Source organism: Homalodisca vitripennis, chromosome 5, assembly GCF_021130785.1.
Source record: "Homalodisca vitripennis isolate AUS2020 chromosome 5, UT_GWSS_2.1, whole genome shotgun sequence".
NCBI classification, from domain to species: domain Eukaryota; kingdom Metazoa; phylum Arthropoda; class Insecta; order Hemiptera; family Cicadellidae; genus Homalodisca; species Homalodisca vitripennis.
In genome coordinates, this window is record NC_060211.1 from 168,497,814 (window position 1) to 168,508,011 (window position 10,198).

The window sequence follows — 10,198 nt, forward strand, 5'->3', positions numbered from 1 at the left end:
AAACGTTCAACGATTAAATGTTATTAATTTTACACTATTTTAGTTGTATAATTTTACAACTTTAACATGTTTTTACTCTTAATTTAAAATTTCTGTCGGTTTTTAGCATGTTTTTCGTTTTTCGTTTTTTTATATCCAGTTTATATCCAATGTTATATAAAGAAGAACCAGTATATTCTGAAAATTAGCCACTCACTGTCTCAATATAATGACCAAAAATGACTTATAAACTGCATTAACAATTAAAATTTAAGATATTCGAAACAACTAATCCGAAAAAGCTACCATCAACAATACTCTTACCAATATTAAACTGTACTATATAGCTTCAACATCTGTATCACTACCGACTTGCGTGTTCAATACAGGCCCCATATTGTGTTCGGTTCAGTAGAAATGAAATCGGAATGCAATATTGAGGGTTATAACTCAATAGTAACATAGCCTTCTGAACGTGATTCCTTTTCTGTAATCCGACTTTGAAACATGTGCCCCCAAAAAGTTGTTGATTATTTATTTTGATCACGAAAATACTTTGAATTTCAGTAACAGAATTGTTATGTTATTGTCGTAACTCGACTGCGACTTAGATTGAATTTTAGATTGCGCGAGAGAGGATTCTTCCGCGTTTTAGAGTCAGTTTTCCAATACCATTCTTGTTCCCTAAATATCGTGATTACTGCTGGGATCGAAGTGTGCAGTATTGATCACTCCTTATCTAGTCAACTTAGACATTGACTAATGTGACATCTCGTGACGCGTCGACAGTAATCAATGACTAATGTGACATCTCGTGACGCGTCGACAGTAATCAATGACTAATGTGACATCTCGTGACGCGTCGACAGTAATCAATGACTAATGTGACATCTCGTGACGCGTCAACAGTAATCAATGACTAATGTGACATCTCGTGACGCGTCAACAGTAATCAATGACTAATGTGACATCTCGTGACGCGTCGACAGTAATCAATGACTAATGTGACATCTCGTGACGCGTCGACAGTAATCAATGACTAATGTAACATCTCGTGACGCGTCGCGATGTCAATGACTAATGTGGCATCTCGTGACGCGTCGATAGTAATCAATCACTAATGTGACATCTCGTAACGCGTCGACAGTAATCAATGACTAATGTGAACATCTCGCGGCGCGTCAACAGTAATCAAGGCACTCATTACTTGTACCGAATATAGAGCTGCAGGGATGTGTTAACTACATCTGCTATATCCAGACAGATATTGTACAGAACTGTTTATATAATCCTACCTTACAAATATTGGTTAACTCCTTACGTTTCAATCTATCGTTGGCACTTTATAATTGTAAAAATAAATAAATGCGACTTGTAGTAGAAATAATTAAATGTTCTGCGTGTTTAGCATATTTTTAGTGTTACCAAGTAAGCTTAGTGGCTCATTACTTAGATAATATTACACAGACATTTCAATATGAAATATACTTAGATAAAAGCAGTAAAATATTTATCATATGACTAATTAATAATCTTGATAAACCTACAAGCCCATAAATAGTATTGACTAGGAGGTTCCTCAAAGTAAATTTAACACTTTCACTTATCACATTCTGTCATCCCTGTATTTTATTTACGAAGTTAATGCCTAGTCAAGATCTGGGTGGGGCTTACTTTATCACTATACGTTTGAAATATATTTGTTTTATTTATTGAAGAATACAAACAATTAGACTGCTTTAAAAAGTCATAAACAGATAACAGCACTTTTACAGTTAAAATAAATAAAGTATCGTACACAAAAATTTCAAAAATAAACTAAATATAGTCTTATTTGAAATTAATGAATTCTGTGGTTGGTTTTCATATTATCCTTCCTATCTCTCTCAAGTGTATTTATTACTTTTATGTCTCTTTTTGTTATGAGATGATTTAAGTTAACTTTTATTTTTCAATATAATAACTAAATATAGTACTTTTTTGAGATCGATAAATTCAGTTTTCTGTAAAATCCTTACTATTTCATATACAGTAAATATACAGGAATAAATCTCATTATTTTTTTTTTCAGATGAGAAATTTTTGCAGAAGTTCAACTAGGTTTTTTTGTATTGGGTTTTTTATTAAGGGCCATTACGTCTTTACTGAAATGTTCGTAACTATCAATAAAGGATAAAAAATTGTTTCGTTACAGGAAAAAAATTTGAATCTTTAAAATACTAGTATGAGATTTTTATATTAATCGTCCAATTAATTAATTAAATCGTTCAGTTTATGAATTAACACTCAAACTTTATTAAGTACTGCCTCTTTCAAATTAGTTATGACAGTTTGATAAACTAGTTCAACGTGTTGTTTATAACTAAAGGTTGCATCACCTGGGATTGAGATAGGCCTGTGGTTATCACGGTTTGTTATCACTCGTCGAGGAACTGATAACAGCGACCGCGGGGATGTAACAGCGCGCAACACGGGTGGCAGGAGACTGGCAGAGTTGCGCCTCTCATCTCGCATAGTCGCGCAGCCTCCTCCGCCTTCTGTTATTCCAAGGCTGGATATAATCTGACGGCAGGAACTAAGTAGAGTCTCTCGATAGAACTTATAATAGTCCAGGGGTCCTGAATTTCCCAACATGTATCAAATTTAAGACTTATTTAGAAGCTCTTAAAATGCTATCAGTGGTGTTTAATTGTGCTCTGGTATTAGTAGTATTCCAACAAACCGAAATACAAAGAATTCACACACCTCAAATGATATTGTGGTGTAATAAGTAAGCATGAATAAAGTTGAGAAACAGTTATCTTTTAACATCCTTTTTCCTTTCCCTATGTCGGAAATTACTCTTAGCAACTGGATAAAAAATCGATTTACAAGTATATTGATGCCCAGTGATGTGACCTTCATTAAAGACCTTAAGAACGCGTTCAATAATTAAATAGACTGGTCTATAGTAAAAACTGTTGGTAGTAGGACAAGTTGGTACTTCTAGCGCATTATGTTGGCATACTTGGAACAAGCCTTAATGAGGTGATGAGTGGTTGTGACCATAACCTTAAAATTAAGTTTATTGAATAGAAGTCCTTTTACAAATTTCACATTGGTTAAACGTCTCTAGCTGAGAGTGAAAACCTAAGAAACATAACCTTTATAAAGACAAATTTACAATGTGAATTTTGTGTAAACTATCTATACGTTTGGTACTTCCAGGACTTTAAGTTGGCATCACTGGGACGAGTCTTGAACATCTGACGGGTCAACAGGATGCTATGATTATAACAATAAAATTAAGTTTAATGATGAGATGTCAGATTTCACATTGATTTCATTGATTGGTGTAAACCACAATTTTTAGCGGATGTGAAAGTTCAAGATGGTGAGATTTAGCTTAAGAAAGCTAGTAATAATTTAGTATAAATGTATCTATGTTGATAAGGAGTATAACGCAAAGTACCAAAAGTGTATTTGTTTAGAAGAGTAATGTGTATTTAATTATTTAATTCCCCTCGTATCGTACGTGTTAGAGCATAATTAAGACGCTTCTTTCACGAAAATGACCTTTATCCTTCAGTCCCTTTCAGTAAAAAATTCCGATTCTTCTTAAAAGTTCCTTTTTATTAATAACTAATTATTACTGCAATGAAGCTTATTACTGCTTTCATCGCAGCATTAGTTTATAGAAACAAGAATGTTATTTAATAAATATATTTGTACGTTTTCTAGAAAATTTTACATGAATTTTATATAAAGAATTTGGCTTTTAAAATCGTGTAAATTAAAAGAGAAATCTTTTATTGGTTTGCTTTAGCCTACCTATATCTGACCTGATTAACTCACGATGTAAAATAATTAAAAATTAATGTTTATTGCCAAAAATATTTAAAACTGAAATGCTTATAAATTGTTCAAAGATTTCACCTTTTAAATACAATACCTAAGGGGCATTTGGTCAGCTTTTCCAAAAACCCTTTTGAAATATAAATACGCATTATAAATAAAATTATATACGAGTATAATAGATCATTGTTTATACTGACTAAATATAACTAATTAATCCTATCTTCCATAAAATAAAAATCAATTGGAAAAATATTTGTTCCTCTCAGTTTATTATAAAACATACAAATCTTATGTTTTATACAGGTCAGTTTCACAAATTATATGTCCATTTTAAACATTATACACATTACATTTTAATATGTTTTTTTATACACAATAACATGTGGTACTTTAATTTTTTTCTACAATCAAATGACACAATAGTGTATCAAGAGATCCGAAAGAACATAACGAAACTGTTAAACGAAATCACATTAACTTTTTCCCCGACTCTTGAAAATTGATAATCGCTTGCTGAAAAACATTGTTATACTTATTAGCTGTGGAAAGTTTCTCTTCCTGGTTGTGTCATTTTAGGGGTTTTAAATCTCTTTTTCCAATCTGTTGAAAAATTCATAGTGAGCTGAATTTTTGTGTACACCTTCATTATGGCGTTTTAATGAAGATGTGAAAAATCGACATTGATATCGTGCTGGCTAAAAAAGTTATAAGGGTCAAAAGGTCACGAAAATCAGTTTTCCGCGAATATCTGGAATATCTCGTGAACCTATGGGTCGGAGGTCAATAAAGGTCATTATAAAAACTATTTCTCATACGATTATCTACAAAACACGTCTCTTGTATTTTTCTGTAAAGTCAACCGTTTTCGGGTATTAAATGCCGTATACATAATATAAGGCATCAACTCTATTGCTTTTTATCAATGTATTTAAGTTTTCTTAGAAGTTAGAAGTTTTAAGAAAACTTAAATACATTGATAAAAAGCAATAGAGTTGACGCCTTATAACATTATATTTCGAAGTATGTGTCATAATTTTAAATTCTTGCTAGCTTAATGCATTTAAATTCGTAAGTAACAGGTAATTAAAACGGTTGATTATGACTAATGAATAGTGATTGTATGTATACTAAGGCAAGAATGCACAATATTCAATATTTATTTCGTTTATGTCAATAATAAAGTAATTTCTTTCTTCGACCATTGTCGCCTATTTAGTTCAGTCAGATTAATAATTACCACTTTATACTTTGAGTTGGGAGATCAAATTGTTGAGATCGCTATTGTTCAATAATTTATCGTCTACATTCAATTATTTCTATGACTACTAACGTTTGTTCTGAAAGCAACATGTTTAAAAACAGTTATTATAGCAAAGTTAGCAGTTTTTTAAGTGTAGACTTGGCAGTTAACAATCCAGAAATTTGGATTCAATAAATCAAAAAACTATTTTGAGATTAAGTCATTAATAAATATAAAAATGTCTCCCTGACAAGTAGAGCATAATTGTATTATAAGTAGTTTGTACTATTAGTACATAAACCTAACTTTCTATTGTTATAAATTTAGAATGAAAGTATGAATTAGGTAAACTAATTTGTCTTATAATTTACTTAATTGTATTAATTTGTTCCTGAAATAATATCCTATTTCCTACTGTAACAAACTTGATGAGAAACCACTTCCAGGATGACTTGTCCTTTTAATAAGTAGTATGCACCAGCAAAGAAGCCTAATGAACAATAAGAGGCTTACAACTTGCGAAGCAACTTTCATTTATTTTATCCATCCATTTTGTGGGCGAATCTCAGCAGTTAATTGACATGAGCTGACTTATCCTGTTAAGAGTGAGTTTCATTGTGATAGGATTTTGCCTAACTAGAATCTGATTTCATCTAAGTCAAATAAGATGACTTCGGAAGAATTTCAAAAACTTTGTTGAGCGTTTAATATCTTTTCCTTCTTTAGTAAATTGTGTATACTGATGTGTATTTATAATTAAAATAAGCGTCAGCTTTAACTTTAGCGAAGCTTGTCACTCGAGAGCTGGAAAAATTTCATTTGTCTGTCTATCTGTCCGTATGATATCTCATAAACTAGATGACATAGCATTGAAGGAGGAGCTTTTCTTATTGGAAAACCTATTTTCTATTATTTTATCAAAGAAAACTCACAATTATGCAATAATTTTATTTTTCACACGAGGCCTTTCGACATCAAAGATGCCATCGTCAGGTGTGAATCAACAATTTGAAATAGTATAAATATTTACAATTTAAAACAACTGTCAGCTGAATAAAGCGTAATACAAGATTTGCTAAATTAAAATAAGTATTAATATATGTATAAAAGTTTGGGTCAAAAAGAACTTAGTTATATTTTATAGGAAGGGTGCATTCTGAATCGGTCCAAAATCATTGTTTATAATATTTTATCTTTATGTTTTGATGGCGTCGAGTTCTTCTTGTTAATGGACTTGTTTTAATAATTTGAAGTTTTTAAAGGTGTGATTTGTTTGTGTGTAGGCTATATATATCCCCAATAAACAAAAGTCGAGGTTAATCAGTTTTGGTCATACTCAAGAACGTAAACAAGAAAAAAATTTGAGGGGTCCAGAGAACTGATATTTTCCCGTAGTGGACAAACGGTAAGGCCCCATTTTGTTCATTAAAAAGTTCTTAACCCGTTTCATTGTTGAGAACGATCTTCCAGCTGTACATGTCAGCAATATTGAATAATTAAAATAACAATAATCGTTTACTAAAAAAATAATTGAAAAAATTGAAAATTTGGGGGAGTCCAGACCCCTGGACCCCTCGCTGGCTACGTGCTTGGACTCATACTGTGACTAAAGAATGGAATTAACCCTTTAACCGTTCCTGGATTCGCGGTTACACCCATGCGCCGGGTTTAGATACATACTAAAACCCTCCAGCGCCGACTTTCCCCCCATTTTTAGTCGTTTTTGGCATAACAAGTAAAACTTATTTTAAGTTTAATAAGTAGAGTAAACCATTAACAATGTTTACAAATATCTCAAATCAATGTCAATTTGTCAAATAATGGGTCTTTTTCGTTTAAGGGCCAGCACAAAAGACCCTAGCTTGCCTATTCAAAACTCAGATCACGCGATGCTTGCCCGCTGCGCAGCGCTTTGCGCTGCTTGCTCTTTTAGAAAAAAATTAACTCGAGCTTGCAAGTCCAAGCCCAGATCAACTCACCACGCTAAACTCAGACAGAACTAAAGCAGGTTTCATTACAGGCATAAGATAAGCGGCGCGCGTTTATCACTGATAAGATAAGACGAGTTTATACTAGAAGTACCTAGTACTTGGACTACTGCCCTACGAACTAATAACACCAAAAAAAACGATTAAATGCTCTGTCAGTCAGGTATAGTATGTTTGTAAGGTGCTGGCTCTTAAACGAAAAAGACCCCAAATAATTACAACATATTACCACTAGCACACAATTATCTACAAATAAACATCGGAAAACACCTCGTAAAATATCAACGTGTAACGTTCGTGTAGGATACAAAGCACGTGGCGTCCAAGTGGTTTGAGTAATGTCCACAAGATTGCACCACCAACTGGACAGCTTTCTTGTAGATATTCCTAACACAATATTATAGAACACCAAGTAAAATAATATAACAGCTGGAACAACAAAAATAAGCCAGCTGATAATATGAAATCGAGTATACTCGGGCGTGGCGTTTGTTCAGAAAACTTCAGTTGCACGATATATTTCGGGCGTGGTGGTTGAAAGGTTCTGTAATAAACAAAATGCCTTTATTAAAGAGGCGGAGTTAGCGCTATCAAGCTCTCTTACCACTAAACTTCAAGTTATATCAAATATTGTTCCATCATTTTTAGTAGAAGAATAAAAACTGTGCTGTTACTGTTCTTGCCTAAAATATTTAACATAACTATACGCTATTTAGTTAGTCAAGCTTACTAACAGCGAGGCATGACTTGAGTAAGGGGTGTTGTAAACAAGTGGATTAACCTGTATGATTCTGTTATGTTTGCATTACAGCAACCTGACATGACATAGGTAGACCATTACTAGTAATACCATGTCATAATCCTCAGTGTCTCTTTGTGTATTTGCAGTTACTATTACTTCCAAGAGTAGAATAGGCGAATTTTATAAGTCTTTCTAACCTTAAAATTGTAGGCTACATTTTTATCTCCCGTTTTTAATTTTATTGTTAACATAAAAGAATAGTTTGTAGTGGTTTTCTGTGCCAAAAAAGTTTTTTTAAGGTGGATGATATAAGTTGAGCTACCAAGAAACACTTATTATAGTTAGTAAGTAGTCAATGTTGAAAACATAACTAACTTTGAAGTTTTAGTCTTGGGTGGGTAACAGCACGATGGATTGATAATATCTATCAAACTATCTGTATACCACGAATGTGCCAGTGCTAAACTACCAACATTGCCAAGATGGATTACCACTATTTCCACTTAGCTTTTCCATACTGCCTACCAAGCCTCCACACTCCAGCTTCAACACGTGTTGCTGCATCTTCAATTTTTGTTGTCGAAATGAACTATCATTGGTCATACGATGGTCTTTGGCTATTGGGAGGGAGGAATTTTATGCCCTCAAGACTTTTGCACCTTTAGAATGTACGCACTTGTGTACGTAATTCAGAAGTGTCTATGTGTTAATTTTAGTAGTACACAACAAGGAGTAAGCAGATCACATCGAATTTTTGAAGCAGAAATAGTGTGTGCAGTTCCAAGCCTGCCTGGCCAGTTGCAAGTCTGTTATCTTTATAGTGGTAAGATGTTTGACTCTGATAGTTTAACTGACACTTATATATTATACTGATTCTGAATAGTCTTTGGCGATATTGAATTATGTTTTAGGATTAAATAACTGTATAGAAGAAGTTTAAATTTTAGCATATAGTGGTATTTCACTAGTATTTTTCGTGTTGCTGTCAATGTATTGTATTGGACTATTTATTTGGAATGTTATTAGTACAAGCACAGACTAAAGATATGTGGACACAAAGCAGGTGTACCCATGACACTGTTGCAATCCAGGCACCATGACACTGTTGCATTCCAGGTGCCATAACACACTGTTGCATTCCAGGCACCATGACACTGTTGCATTCCAGGTGCCATAACACTGTTGCATTCCAGGTGCCATAACACTGTTGCATTCCAGACACCATGACACTGTTGCACTTCAGGAACCATAACACTGTTGCATTCCAGGCGCCATAACACTGTTGCATTCCAGGTGCCATAACACTGTTGCATTCCAGGTGCCATAACACTGTTGCATTCCAGACTTCACTGAAGTTAAATTCAATTCTAAATTCAGGTTAAAATCTTAATTCTGTAGCTCATTTAATTCTCAGGATGTCTAGCAAATGTTTACATCCCTCTGGTAGACAAAAGATATTGTGTTGACTGATTGAATGATAGCTTCAATGACGCTCGGCTAAATTCCATGTTTGGACATGCATCATCAGAGAACTCGTTATCTACGAAGCAATCAAGTTTCATACAAAATTTAAAGTCTACAAATATAATATTTCTCATGATATCTTGTCATTTGATAGAGTACATTCACATTTTTGTCCAATGAGTTTTCTTAACAGTGTTTCAGTTAAGTAGGGATGTTACTAAAACACAAGAGTGGCTGAAATCAAATTTTGTTTTTAATGACTTTTAAAATTAACTTCCACTCTATTATTTTTCTTTTTCCCTTCTGAATAAACTACATGTAATTATGTGTAAAAAATATTACATACTTGAATCTCAAGTGATTATTCTTAGCTCATTTATAAATTTATTTATTCAATTTTCTCCTTGCCACCCTACCCAAATACCAATAATGTAATTAGCTAATGCTGATCCAAATCCTATAGTATGACATGCACTATCATCGAATTCGGTGTTGCCTATATAGAAATCAAGCTTCGTAAAAAATTTCATATCTATAGGTCAGTTTGTTTTTTAAATATCGTATGAACAGACAGACAGAAATTAAATTTTTCAACCCCTCGTGATAGGCTTCACTAACGCTCAAACTAGAATACTATATTTATGTGGGTGTACTATTTTATTAGGCTCTTAACACTTTCACGACGACGTGTACCCCATCAGGTATACGTGATTTTTCACAATTGCCGTCGTGTACCCAATCGGGTACATATTCCTCTTGAAATTTTAACTTGCGGATTGTGAAATTAGACAAAACTCAATGTTTATATTCCATTTTCTTTCCCCTCATCAACATTGCTTAGTGGGCATTGTTGGCTATCTAATTTGGTTTCATTTTTTGCTGTTGCTGGTTCTATGGTTAAGTTGTAGACAAGTTAATACCATATATTTTGACTTCCAGAAAGCTTTT

General features: G+C 33.2%; 1 protein-coding gene across 1 annotated transcript in view; it reads right to left on the reverse strand.

The window, feature by feature from the left end:
• The window catches only part of LOC124363704 (cholecystokinin receptor type A-like), a 289,676-nt gene extending 287,226 nt beyond the window's left edge, over positions 1 to 2,450 (reverse strand). The window contains exon 1 of the mRNA XM_046818967.1: positions 2,358 to 2,450. The gene's annotated coding sequence lies outside the window, so the exon portion shown is untranslated. The remainder of the gene's footprint in view (positions 1 to 2,357) is intronic.
• Positions 2,451 to 10,198: the final 7,748 nt, after the last annotated feature.